Source organism: Strix aluco, chromosome 1 (assembly GCF_031877795.1).
Source record: "Strix aluco isolate bStrAlu1 chromosome 1, bStrAlu1.hap1, whole genome shotgun sequence".
Classification (NCBI taxonomy): Eukaryota; Metazoa; Chordata; class Aves; order Strigiformes; family Strigidae; genus Strix; species Strix aluco.
Genome location: NC_133931.1, coordinates 86,666,177 through 86,681,311, shown reverse-complemented (window position 1 = coordinate 86,681,311; position 15,135 = coordinate 86,666,177).

Below are 15,135 nucleotides of genomic sequence, written 5' to 3'. Positions count from 1 at the left end.
CAAAGCATCTGAAACATCCTTCTATAGATAAATAATTACATTCTTTCTGTCAAGAATTTTAACTCCAGATTTCTACAAACAGAAACAAATTTGGAAAATAAGGAACAGAAATTGTTTTCTTTTTTAGATTCAAAGAACATTTTCCAAAATACTATCACCTTCCCAGAATCTCACTGCAGAAAAAGTATTAAAATAATACTTATGTTACAACTACATTTGAACTCTCCACTGATTCTGCAGTGGAAACTAATCTCTCAGTTAAGACACTATGAAAATGCTATGAGAAATTAGATAGCATCAATAAAGTGAGAGACAGAGAAGAGGGAAGCCTACCCCTTATACATCTTTCAGAAGATTATCTTACATCTATTGAGCGTCATATAGATGTTGACAAATCTCAAGTCATTTTCCCTTTCACACACAAAGTATTGAATATGTGCATGTTTAAATGAACATGCCCAAGGTGTTTAATAAATAAATAAATAAACAACTCTTGACCTTGAGAAGTTCTTTAGTCATATACCAGGAAACTACCACCTACCATTATTAGAATCCTTAATAACACACACACAAAAAAATCTTATTTTAAAACTTCCTTGACTGAAAGAATGTTTACTGTCATAGTCATCCTGGGAGTGGGAAATTCTAAGTATTACTACAAGGGGTCAATCATACAATCATGTTAATGCAAGTATATTCACAAGCTGAGTTGTGCATGTGAAAATATATAATCACTTGGTTCTTCAAAGGAAGGATATAGAATTGGATACATAAATGAGCAGCAAAAATCCTAACAAAAATAATAAACGTAGATAAATTGTGAATCCTTAGCCATAGAGCAGAGAATTAAAAGAACAGAAAGGAAGTTTAGGAGAAAGATTAAATTTTGGTTTATCCATTTGCAAAATGTCTGAAGACAATATTCTTACTCCATGACTAGGACTCCTACATGATATTGATAACTACCATTGACAATGAAGAAGGAGCCACATATGACCTGCTTCAGTGAAATGCAACACCGCAACAATCTGTTTAATATATCTATCAACAACCCACAGAAACGGACACCATCAAGTTTGCAATGACACAGAATTACAGGGAATAGTCAATATATTCAAGGCCATGCAGAGAGACCTAGATAGGCTAGAGAAATGGACCAACAGGAATCTCATGAAGTTCAAGAACAAGTGCCAAGTCCTGTCCCTGGTCAGGAAGCACTCATGCAAGGGCACAGGCTGGGGCCTGCTGGCTAGGAGCAGATTTGCAGGAAGGCACCTTTAGCAAGGCTTTGGCAGACACAAGCTGAGTATGAGCCAGCAGTGTTCCCTGGCAAACAGCACTCTGGAGGGTATTTGTACAGCCAGGAGAGAGAGGAGGACCTGTATGAACATCATGAAATTCAACAAGGACAAGTGCAATGTCCTGCACATGGGTCAGAGCAATCCCAAGCATGAATATAGGGTGTGCGATGAGTGGATTGGGAACAGCCCTGTGGAGAAGGACTTGGGGGTATAGGTGGATGAAAAACTGAATATGAGCCAGCAATGTGTGCTCGCAGCCCAGAAAGCCAATGGTACGCTGGGATGCATCAAGAGAAGTGTGGCCAGCAGGTCGAGGGAGGGGATTCTTCCCCTCTACTCTGCTCTCATGAGACCCCACTTGGAGTAACTGTGTTCAGCTCTGGGGCCCCCAACATAAGAAGGACATGGACCTGCTCGAGCGAGTCCAGAAGAGGGCCATGAAGATTACCAGGGGGCTGGAGCACCTCCCCTCTGATGACAGGCCAAGGGAGTTGAGGTTTTTCAGCCTGGAGAAGAGAAGGCTCCAGGGAAACCTTATAGCGGCCTTCCAGGACTTAAAGGGTGCCTACAGAAAAGATGGGGTGCCACTCTTTATCAGGGAGTGTAGTGATAGGAGAAAGACTGACAAACGAGTGAGTTCAGCAGAGGTGCCCCAAGCAGATCGGAGCTGGATCACCTGCTATGTGAGGAGAGGCTAATGCTCTGTTTCTTCTTGTTCAGCTTGGCTTAGGGGGACGTACGAGCAGCTATGAGGAGTTACTGAGAAGATGCTGCCAGGCTTTTTACAATGAAGGATAAGTTACAGAATCATATAAATAGTAAAGAAATACACAAAAATGGGTAATAAATTTTCTCATATTCCCCTAGAACATATTTCTAAAATAGCAAAACTTAAATCTGATCTGAAATGTTAGCATGCATTTTGCATTGGTCTTTTTTTTTCTTAAAAAAGTTGGTATTTTCCCCAATTCAGAGACAAAACAGTGATACTAGCAAACATAAGGAAGATACAATGCAAGAAAACATTCTGCAGTGGTTCAAGAACCAGAATCAGGCAGTTGTCCTCTTCATTTTTCATCATGAAATCAGTAATGCTCTTCAGATTTTCTTACTTCTAAACCTCTATGTTAACTTTATGCTTGCTCTTCTAGACACTGATATTGCTTTCCTCTTCAATTTATCTGCCTCATCCTTTACTCTCAGAAACTCTTTTATTCCACGATATCAAATCAACTGATGGTTACTGATGCAGCAACCAGTTTTCTCTCTCCTTCACAGGTAATATCAAGAGGGACAGAACAGAGTTACTGTGATGCAAGGACAGAAGAGGCATTCAGCTGTCTTGATTTGCCACCAAAGCCATCTGCAGTTTGGTTCTGGAGATCAAGTAGTTTATTTCAGAAAAAGATCTTTATATTCCAAAAGTCTGTTTGTCAAAAGTAGTCAATTAGCATCTACATCGTTTCATGGGGGTTAAAGCTCTGGAACATTGTTTATTAGTGTTCTTTTCTCTCTTTAAAAGTATTCATCTAAATCATGAATTTATACCATAATATAAGAAGCTTTTTTAAAAGCATCCTCAGCAGTTTTCATACTTCTTAGCAGAAATACAGTAGCTTATGGCTATAATACATATAGAAGAGAACAGAAAGGTCAACTGATTAAAACGAAATACTTGTGGAAAGTAGATTTTATCATTGTGGTCATAAACTTCACAAATATATATAGTTTCAAATTCTCAGCTTGAAATAATTACATACCTCAATATTTTAACACTAGAATTTTAATTCAGTTCGAGATATTTTTGCAATAAATGCAGTTCAGCTATGCAGAAATATTTGTTCTTGTCGTGGCATGTAATAAAGTTTTTTTCTCCTCCCTGACCAAGAATATTTCACCAAAAGTGGGGGGGGCACTTATTTCTTGCTGTTGCTATAGAACATAGATTACAACACAGTCACCCATAGGTACCTTAAAGTTTTTGTTAGAACAACTATACTTTTGACTTAAATATAGTGTACACAGTATTTACTCTCAAATGATGCAGTTTTTACTCAAGAGAAAAATAGTGAGGTTGTAAGTGTCTTAAGAGCTCTCCACAGAATTCTGTTTTCTGAAGAACCTTTGTGAATACACTGATATTTAATTTATAGCACTCATAAGACATGTTGAAAAGTACTACACTTTCTTTACTAGCATATCAAGAAAATGTTTTGTCACAGTTACTGCCATCAGTCAACATGAAGCATTAATGCTTAAAATGACAGTGCTCAGAAAACTGTATGAGTTCTCAGCATTGCTAATGACAGCTCAAACCCAGAAGTATTTTGAACACACAGAGAATAATGTGGCAAAGGCATACCAATGAAGAGGCAGATAAACATAAAAGGAATTTTTTTATCCAGCAGAATTTGATTCTGAACTAATGGACAAAACAGACTAGAGAAAACTTAAAAATATTTTTTTCTGTTCATTCATTAAGCTCTGACACTGAACAAAAAAAATAGTTGACAAAGGAAGTCTTAAGTACAAACTTGATTTGAACCTAGACTACTCATACATGGCATACAATAGCAGTGCTAGACAAGCTAAGATTTGTGTGCTCCCTGTGTTCTCCCATATTCCCCCTCTCATCATCTCCCTGTCTCTTCTGGTAAGTGTTTCAGTACATTTATCATTCTACGTCACTCATCACCCTGTAAAGCACTGAAATTCTCCTGTGTGGGATGCGGGTTGAGTAAGAGCCTCTGTGACCAGCATTCCTTGTGGGTGAGGGAAGGCAGGGCAGATGGAGCCTGGAGAAGCCACCACACATGGAGTAGCACTCTCACCTGCTACAAAGACACAAAAGAAGATAAAAGAACAGTTGGAAATTTGAATTGAGGATCAAGGAAACCTCCCTTGGTCATGTACTCAAAGATACCATAAAGACTGCCCAAATTGTGTCCTTTAGATGAATTTAGCTCATTATTATGTGAAAACCACACCTCTTAATGAGAAAAAGCCCCCTACTCAGATAAGACTCCCACCCATTGAGTTTACACAGAATAATAAAAAGAGACTGTAACTTTAAACAGAGAGGAGGTATGTTGTTAACCAATGAGGAACAAAGTAGTAAGAAACTAACCAATGGTCATTACATTAAATGTGTATTCATGTAGGTTGAAGTGTATAAATATATCACTTGTGGTGTGCTGGCTTTGTGAAATTACCACCTCGCACCCATCTCTGCGCACATTTGGATTAAACAAACATCTTGACTCTGTTTTTTGGCTCATTGCACACCGGGTAGAAGAAGTTTTTGGGACAACAGTGGGACCATTTATTTTACCTGATGAAGGCATTCAGAATTATCTCTGCAAAACTCTGAAATATACCCTAAAACTGCTAGCAAAAAAATACCTGGCGGGGGGGTGTTTGTGTAAAAACAAGGAGAAGAGAGAAGAAGAAAGGATGTGATGTCTATGTCAGATCTGTCTAAAAAAAACATAATAAACCTAATTTGCAATGATAGGTGCATTTTTAAGGTTTCTATATTAAAAAAAGTATTTGTATTAGGTGCAGGTGCCCAGGTGCGGGCAGCAGTGAGGGCTCTGCCGGGTGGGCCCCTGCGGGGAGCGGCCGGGGCTGCCCCGCGCCGGACACAGCCGGTTGCAGGCGGCTCCAACGGCCCCAGCGCAGGGCACAGCTGAGCCCCTCAGCCCCGGGCGGGCGCCTCGGGGAAAGCCTGGGTAAGGAAGGGCAAAGCGCTGCCCGGCAGCCAGGGCTGAGGGAAACAGGGGGAGAAACAGCCCTGCGAGCCCCGAGGGGAGAGCGGCAGGAGGGCAGGAGGGGCTCCAGGCAGAGCCCCGGCAGAGAGGCCCCTGTGAGAGACCCCGCTGGGGCCGGTGTCTGCACTGTGGCCTGTGGAGGGCCCCGGGCCAGAGCAGGTGGATATTTCCTGAAGAAAGCTGCAGCCTGTTGAAGGACCCAAATAGTTATTTTGTGTATCGCTAATTACATCCTTCAACAACATCCTTTCTGTTAATGAGATAAATGGCAAATGTCTGAGGATCTTTTAAAAACCTTTTTTGTGGCATTTGTAAAGATGAGTAACAATAATATAAGACATTTTACTCAGGCTTTCATATGAAATGGTAAAAACTTGAACCTTTGCAGAGTACCCTCCCCTGTTCCCCAAAGGTTTAAATATCTACCTGAGTGACTTCGATATTCAGAAAACCATATACCAGCGACTTAGCTTTATTCTATTCCAGTAACTAGAGATAGCCCCCTCACTCCAGAGATAGAAAGAGTTTTAAAAATATTTCTCTTCAACCTTTCATATATGGAGCACTACCTTTAATTATTCTATTCCAGAACAGCTTTGGTTACTTTCTTGTTATCCACAGTCATGGTATTTTGATTCAAGTTTAGCACACCTCCTTGATTCCAATATCAACATCAAAGGAATAGCAAGTAAATTTTACATTTGCATATGGGACTGAGATTTCAGAGAAGAGCTTGCTAAACTTAACAGTAAATGGTTTATACCCATTTGAAGATGCAAATATTTCTTTTGGACTATAAAACTCAAATTCACAGTTTATTCAGGAAACCTAGGTTAACTACAGCAATTCTTACTACACTCTAAATTTTCAGTGAAGACTTAATATCCCTGGTCTCACAGAATGCGCCAGTGATTAGGGAAAAAAAAAAAAAAAAAAAAAAGGAATTTAGTGAATAAACTGATTTTTTAAATATATTTCTTTTCATGTTGTAAAGTTTTCCTTGGTTTTGGGTTTTGTTTTTTTTTTTTTGGTTTTACTACAATGCCTATGGAGAAACAAGCAAATTTAAGAATATATCCTATAAACTAGACATACTTCATTTAGTTTCTAAATTCATTCTAAAAGCATCTGACACCCTTACTTACTTTTCTTTAAAGAAAACAAATAGAAAAGGTTTTCTTCCCTAAAAGTTACATCAAAATGTTAAAAACATTAACAAGAATCAGAAGATATTACTGAAGTAAAAACTACAATATGATCAAACTGTTGCTGTTGCGTTCATGGTGAGGCTAAATTTGATAAGGGATAAATCCCCTTGCGTTCTAGCCAGTCCTCAGAGATTAGAGGGGCTAGGGGTGGCTGGACTTATCTCTTAACAGGTATGCCAATTAGGGCCATAACTATAGGCCTGACACCAGATGCACGAACAGCCCATGTGCTGTAGGTCCGGTTGCATTCAAGAGCAGCAGTCAGGTTCACAAATAGTACAGTTTATTCTTATGCAACATCTATAGATTTTTGAGATTGCCTACGATAAATGCACAAACTGCAGGTTGGCTACATAGCACTACACACAAAAAGAAAAACGATTGCAATCACACACACTTAATTCCCGGGTAATCACTCGGCATAGCCAAGGGCTCAAATCTTACCAAAACGTGTCCCTTCGGGTTGGGGGGGGGGGGGGGGGGAGGGCAAGGAACACAAACCCATCGATCTGTCCCTCCGATTTGGTGTTGGATTATCATCCCTCCAATTTAGATACAAACTTGGGGTACTATTTATCATAGTATGTATGTGTGAGTGGGTGGGACTGTGGCCAAGCCATTACCTCTTGAATAATGACACAGCACATTCCTTGGTGCGAGGGGTGCGCTGTTTTTTGTGGGAGAGGAGAAAAAGTGAGAGACAAGGTGGCAGACTACTGCAAAACATTCCTTGAGAGGAGATAAGTGAAAGAATGGGACGGCGCGTGGCCTCCACCTCGCTTCGCATTCCTCCTTGGTGGCACGGCAACACAAATCAGTGGATCTCCATCCTGTCCTATGTTTGTTCTGGGCACCATGTGTCGTGGAACTGTGTGTTTTGCAGATTTTTCATTGTTCTGCTTTTCCCACACTTCCAACACCTAACAGTTCCTAAAGGAAGTCTGAAAATATCTGAAGGGGAAAAGTATTGAAATAATAATGTATTAAAAACTGAAAATATAAGAGTTTTTTACTTCTGTTTGTGACATGAAAATATAGCTACTAGATGCATATCTGTGGCAAATTCAAGGTTGAATAAGGAACAGCTGCATCAAAAAGAACAAGTCCCAACAGATATAGATTCTTCAGAGATTGTACAGGCACTTAGCCATCAAAGAAGAGAGAGTGATGTATGACACCTGATTATGCAAATGCTTTTGTTCTCCCAAGTACTAGAAAAGAAATGCAGTCATTTGAGATCAGTATGGTTGAAATCAGGAACACCCATATGAAAGACCGGTGAATAAACAGCATCACATACAAAATTATGATAGTGATTAAATCACTTTAATTAGATAGTATTGAAGTGATAAAGTAGGCATGTAATCACATCTGACCGACATGTATTCATAAAACTTAAGAGCTGGACAGCAGATTATAAAATATAATCACAGACTTTTAGCAACGTGTTTGCCCTAATTCCTCATTTAGTGTGATTCTCTGTTCTTAAATAATTGATTTCCAATGTAATTGATTTTCAAATAACTTGAAGACTTCAGTCAATATTAGTCAAAAACATATTTTAGGATAAAACCAAATAGCCTAGAAAAGGATACCGCAGTTTATTTTTATTTTTAGATCTATGCAAGTACTAGCAAATCCTACAGGCAGTTCTTCTCATCATACTGGTTACTATTTTGGAAGTTCCATATCTGTTTTTCATCACATAGTTAAAATAATTACATGATTCCTTTATTTCCTATGATTCAATTTGGTTGGTTTTGTCTTTGGTTTTGTTTGTTTGGGGTTTTTAAAATATAATATGGACTGGATGTTCTTCTCTGGTTCCCTTAGGACTCAGGCTTAGTGGTCCTCAGCAGAAATAAAATGAAGACTAGGTGTGGACCACAGTACGTATACCTGCTCCTACTCCTCTTCACATTTCCCATCTGAGTTCAGGACAATGGAAATGAATCAGGTCTGTCAGCTCACTGGTTTCTGATGTAATGTTCAGTAACTAGGTAGTGGTGTCTTTCTGTCTCAAGTCCTGAGTATCTTCTCAGATAAGCATTGTGCACTTCTGAAGCAGAAGCTGATTAAACAAGATATAGTTGACATTTGCTTCTGTATTGGGTTTATGTAGCAAGGTTTTTGTAGTGGGGGGAGCTGCAGCAGTGGCTTCTGTGAGAAGAGGCCAGGAACTGTCCCCATGTCAACAGAGCCAGGCACAGCTGGCTCCAGAACAGACCCACCGCTGGCTAAAGCTGAGCCAATCAGCGATAGTGGTGGCACTGCTGTGATAACATATTTAAGAAAGAGTAAAAAATTTTGTACAGTAGCTGTGAGAAAGGAGTGAGAAAAATGTGAGACAAACAACCCTGCAGACATGGAGGTGAGTGCAGAAGGAGCGGGAGGAGGTGCTCCAGGCTCTGGAGCAGAGGTTCCCCTGCAGCCCGTGGCGAAGACCATGGTGAGGCAGGCTGTGCCCCTGCAGTCCATGGGGGCCCATGTCAGAGAAGGTATCCACACTGTATCCTGTGGGAGGGACATCATGATGGAGCAGGGAAACAGTGTGAAGAGGAAAGAATGGTAGAGACTGTTATGAACTGACCACAACCCCCTATTCCTTCCCCTATGTCGCTTGCATAGAGGGAGGAGGTGGAATAGTTAGGAGTGAAGTTGAGCCTGGGAAGAAGAAGGATGGGGAGGAGGTGGTTTTTGTTTTATTTTTATTTCTTACTATCCTACTCTGTTATTAATTGGCAATAAATTAAATTAATTTCCCCAAGTCTGATTCACCCATGACAATAATTTGTGAGTGGTCTCCCTGTCATTCATGAGCTTTTTCATTGTATTTTCTCTGTTCTCCTGTTGAGGAGGGGGCATTAAGATAGCAGCTAGGTGGGCTCCTGGCAGCCAGCCAAGGCTAACCCAAAGCTTCCCTTGAACCAAGGCATAGATACACGCATAACAGGTAACTTGTACATAAACTTTTGTTAACACTGTAATGCCGCTAAGTATAAGTAATAGGCAACCACAAAAGGACAAATAGGGACTTGTGGTATAGTTGTCCAAATAAGGTACAGGAAAGCATGCACATAGTAAAATCTGCAAGATGAGAACCCAGGATGAAAGCAGGCAGGAAAGGTATGTGGTAAAACCAAAATAATCCTGCAGCAGGGTGTCCGGTGCAAGCAGAATAATCCTGCAGAACAAAGAATAAAACATGACTGACAAAACCAGAATGAGTCCTGGTCTAAAAAATTAAGATGAGCTATGTCAGAAGCAGATAGATTCTCCCTATTTTCCTCTGGGGAGGAGGCTGAGGAACATAAAACAATGAAACTGGAAAGGCAGGGAATAAAGAAGTAGCCCACAGAGTTCCCTCACTGATAGCTCTCAAGCCTCATTACTTTGATCTCCACAGCTAAGACCATCAAGGATCCCAGCCATCAGTGCTAACTTCATGGCATCAACTCCCTTGTGTAGCATACTCACAGGTAATTGTAGGTAAACTTTTAAATTACTAATTGTATTCTATATGGAGTGACAATAATGGATAATGGGTAAGAACTAATTATTAGTAGTGTATATTGTTAATTAATGTTGATCCAGTATTGTTCTGAAATTTGAAACTCAGCTGCCTTGTCAGTCTTTTAGACACTCTAAAGACAGAGATTCCTGGTATGTGTATACATAGGTATGCATTCAGTTGCAAAAACTGCACAAATCCCAGATTACTTATGTTTAAGGATTAAACAAAAAATTAGTGTGTTCAATGCTGCATTACACACCTCAAAGAATCAAACTATTTGATGCATATAGAGTCAATAATTCTTCAGATATGATACCCTAAAGGAGAATAACAAGGTGTACCTTTTTCTGGGCAACAAAAAAAAAGTTTCAATAGCAACAACCAATTACTGGTCTGGTTTTGACATTGAACCTAGCTGCTGCTGTTGGGAAAGACTCCATGTTTCTGTCTTGTAGCTCTCAGACTAATTAACTGCTTGTACTTTGGTGATGTATCTCCTTGATTCCCAAGAAAGGCTGACATGCATGTGAAGTGAATTTTTTCTAGTGTGTCAGATATAGTTACAAAGGGCCTGAAAAGCAAAGCAGAGGTGTAGTACTATCCTGTAATACAGCAAACATGCTAGAAGCAATACAATATATTCATCCTCTTAACATTAAATATGTACTGTATGCTCTAGTTCTTCTGACAAGCAAATCTCATTGCAGTTTTAGAACTTGTCATATATGGAAAAAAATGTACTCTATTGAAATTCATCGAGCTGAGAGAGCAAGAGGAGGTCTGTCCTGTAGGGAATAAGGATGTGCCAGTCATATTACTGATTCCTTGAATCTAAGCATGGTTTTTCAATTGCAGCCCCTCTTTTCCTACAGTTACTCTGGGCCTAAAGCCACTTAGGGTCTTTATATTACTAGATAGTCTACTTGTAGAGGTTTTTTGACTTTATCTTTTTGAGCACTACCCCATTCTCAGATGGGAGTTTTAAATAAGTGTCTGCTGTCTAAGGTATTAAAGTTAGATAAGGGACAGATAACATGTCACCAGTTGAGCAAAGTCCAAAGGTCAGGATTTCACCAGGAGCAGATCTAGCTAGCTAGCCCTAAAAGTTAAGGTCAAAGTCTTCTGGATTTTAATTTTGTTGTTAAACATGACCAATGTACCTGGGTACAGAAATGCCAAAGTGTTTTTTTGAGAGAAATAGAAGATCTGTGTTTTCTGTGGTAATGTTATAATGACAGATAATACCATATTATTGAAGTAGTTGGTCAGTATTTATGGGAATCCTAGCTGGATCCAAGAAAACCATCATAATGCTGAGATATTTAGGATGTCATTTTATGCCAGATATCTGTACTTCTGTTTGCTAAATCTATAGACATTCTTCTTGCAATAGCAAAGACTAAGAAGTACTGATGAACCTTGTTCCTATATGCAGCAGTTCTTATGTTTCTCTCTCATCTGCCATCAACCATCTGGTCAGAGACAGAATCACAGAATCAACTAGGTTGGAAAGGACCTTGAAGATCATCTAGTCCAACCATTAACCTAACACTGCCAGTTCCCATCTACACCATATCTCTCAGCGCTATGTCGACCCTTAGACGTCATTAGGAAGTGCAGTAACCTTATCATGTATCATGAAAAGAAGTATCCTTAAGTATACCACCATATAGCACAGGGATAAGTTTAGTTTATCTGATGTTGACTAGCCCAACGCTTTTCCAAGTGCTTTTACTGATCCCAGGAGTGCCAAATTTTTCTTTTACAGATACAGGGCTCAGTCTGATGTCTCAGCTGGCAGTCTTTGTAAGACAAGTACAAAGTAGTTACTAGATGAGCACAAAGATGATTGGTGGTGGCAGAAAGGAAGAGTGAAACACTAAGCAAAACTGAACAAACATTGAGTAAAAGATAAGGGAACGAGTATCTAACATAAAACTGCCTGAAGTCTGATAGATGCAGACATTTGCCCTTAGGTTGGAAACATTAAAATGAATTATCACTGTCTATGAAACATATAAAAACAAGTCTCTGCAGCCATAAAAATTAAGTTGATGAAGTAAAATAGTACTATAACTGTATGGTTTTCTCATCGTTACTCAAAATAAAGGGGAATTACACATTGAACTAACATAACGTTAAAAAATATAATTCTATTCAAATCCTTGAAACATTAATAAACTCCTTCACTAGTAGTCTTCTAAAATTAAAATTTCACACCACACCACCACACCCCCCCAGGTATCTTAAATGAAATGTCACTGCCAGAGAAAACACTGAAAAACATTTTTTTCAGGGTAGCTTTATCCAGTTTTGCCTTATAGTTTTACTTATAGCCTACTCATTACTCTCTTCCTTAGCACTGCTGTGGAGTCATTCCAGGAACAAGATATATAGGAAAAAAATACATTTCTTCTATAATTTCATTATTACATTTAATATCCAATAAAATGATTGTGTACTTTGCTGCACTGAAAGTTCAATTCATTCCCACCAATAATGCTGCTATGCTTAGCCTTCAGAACTTAAATGCATGTTTTTCACATGTTATTTGGCTTTTTGATTAACTTGTCTTCAGTTTACTGCAAGAACCAGGAATAGTTAGAACTACCCCTATGTCTTCTCAGTACCTATCGACAGTTCAATATAATGCTTTGTGCCCTGCATTCTCCACAGGAGTTAGTCTTCAAATGTTTATTCAAATACTATCAGAATTTCATCTGGGTTATAGCAGAATAATAGTTCATTTAATGAAATTCCTTACTGTCATTTCAGACTCAGGTCCCGCACTACAAGTTTTCTTTATATGTGCCCCTTATTATTTATACTGCTTTCTTCATTTATCAATACTGCAAAGACACCCTCCCTTCTCTGGAAAATGGACATAGTCTTTTTCTTTGGAAACACATATACTAAGGCCCTATATGAAGTTTCAGAGACTGTATTATGAATCCTTCTATCAGAGGTGTGAAATATTGATGATGTAAACTGCCATCTGCTTCCTTGCTCCAGTATCTCCAAAACACTGGTATCCAGAGCAATAGTAGATAAACATTATGATTTTAGCTCATATTATTTTATCTCATAATATTTTGTTTATGAAGTTTCAGAATAGTCACAGATGAATGAAATAGATAACAGCTATTAGCTAAAAAAATAAAGACACCAAGCTAAGTATACACTGAAATTTCACTCAACTTATAGCAACATCAAACAGCATCAGAACATTTGTCAAGATGATAGAATAATTTATATGCTAAATACATCAAAAGTCTGCAAAGATAAAATAAAGCAAACACTGTTTGCCTGACAAGTCAGAAAACCAAGAGAGTCAGAAAACTAATGGGTCAGCTTTTACCATCCAACCGCAGTAATCAAGAAGTGTGATCTCATGGTAAGGTTATGCTGTAAGGTAATTCTAAATGTATTAAGTCCAACAAAGTACCTTAAAGGCCCAAACTGCTAATTTACACAGACATAAACTGGTAGAGGAACAGAAAGTAAGGAGAATTGTTACAAGGAAGACCATCTGACAGAGGCCAGATTTGACTTTCCCCAACAGTACATCAGCAAATTTCTACAGGCTCTAACAGTATGATTGCAGTTAACAAGTGGAAAGCCACCTGTGATCTACACATGACTCATCGTAAAACTGGAGGGTCATAGAGCAAGCAAGCCCAGCAGCAGAAAGAGAAAAAGCAAAGTATATGCTGAGCTTGAGGAACCTGTAATTGCTTTGGATCAGAACACACAACCCACTCTGTAAGGAACTGAAAGAAGTAATGCCTCAAACATTCATTGACAGAAACCCTCAAGGACAAGCTGTGGCCTTTCGATTAGTCTAAGGAATGTCACCCAAGGAAGCATGAGTGTATTGAAGGATGCACCCCCCACTCCCTTGCAGTTGCATTGTCAGACTCCTTAGATAAACCTGAAAGGGGGACACATGGACTGAGCGAAACCAAATGTTTATCACTGGGTCCTGCCTGTAGCCTATTGTGTAGACCAGACACCATGCATGCATCGCTAATGAACTGATAAGAGGCAAGCATTTCTGCCCCTTAAGCCAGATGGTTGCTCAAGAAGCATGAAGTCAGCAAAAACCTGTGGGACCAGAGGAAAAACTAAAGGTGGGCAGATATGCTAATCAGATGATACGATGAACTTAAAAGGCAACAGGAAACTTTGCTGTGTGTGCACCCACCATGGAAGCTAGATCCATGTGCACGCACCACTCAAGATTATCGGACCTGAGAGAACACTGGATCCATGGTGGTGATCCGGATTTCTTTGACTCTCTTTCTCCTTTCTTTTTCTTTCCTTTCTTTTCTTTCTTATAGATTTATAAGGGACCAGACTGCTTATTATCCTTTTCCAAGTTTAAATTGTTCTCTACTGCAAGTGAAACATTTTAACCAGTCATTTGGTGTAATTTCACCTTAATTTAACCCGAGGGGAATCACAGAACTGTTGCAATTCTCTGGGCCTCCAGTCTGGGTTGTGACACACTCTCCTACCGAGGATGCTTGACAGGAGTCCCCAGAGGATACAGTAACTGTTGGTAGAGTGGTTACCTGATGAGATGAGGGGACTGTCCATTGCTGCACAGGAAGAAAGCAATACTGTAATGCAAATAAAAATAACACTCTTGGTCACCATCATTTTCTTGTGGGAAGGACCCTAGTTACATAAGGATGCATATCCTATGCATATTCAAGGCATAAGAAGAACTGAACTAGAAAACAAGAGAAGCACATTTTTTTCTTTAACAACAGAAAACAATGTAAATGGAATTAAGAATTTGTCTTCCAGTTTGGAGATGATGGGCTGCAAAAAACATCTGAAGATTCAGAAAACCCTGACCAAAAAATGCTCTGGAAGAATAAAAAAATTCAGGTAGGTAAGTATTCATTTGGTTTACTAAGGAGTTGTCTAGAAAGATAGGGGTTTCTTTAAATTATTATTTAGGTAAGAAGGAATTTATTTTATACTGTTTATTTTATACTGATATACTGATATTCAATCTTACTAGTTCTGAACAAAGAACTAAAGCTCTAAACTGCTAAACTAGTTTAGTTCTTTTATGAAATGATTCACTGGTACCTACTAATGTACAAGTTATTCAAATACATGGCTTTTTGATTTCCTGATTTGCCCATTATTTACAAATTGCTATACTATATATTTAAGTTGTTGCGCTATAAGAAAAAATAGAAAACAGAAAAACTGTGGAGTTTGCAATGTGTTTTAAAATCTGAGTTCAAAGGTTCTACACACTGGTACCTTTTAAATAGTGGCTTGCATAGGACTTTGAGCACTTTATTGTACTAACTTGGCGTGTC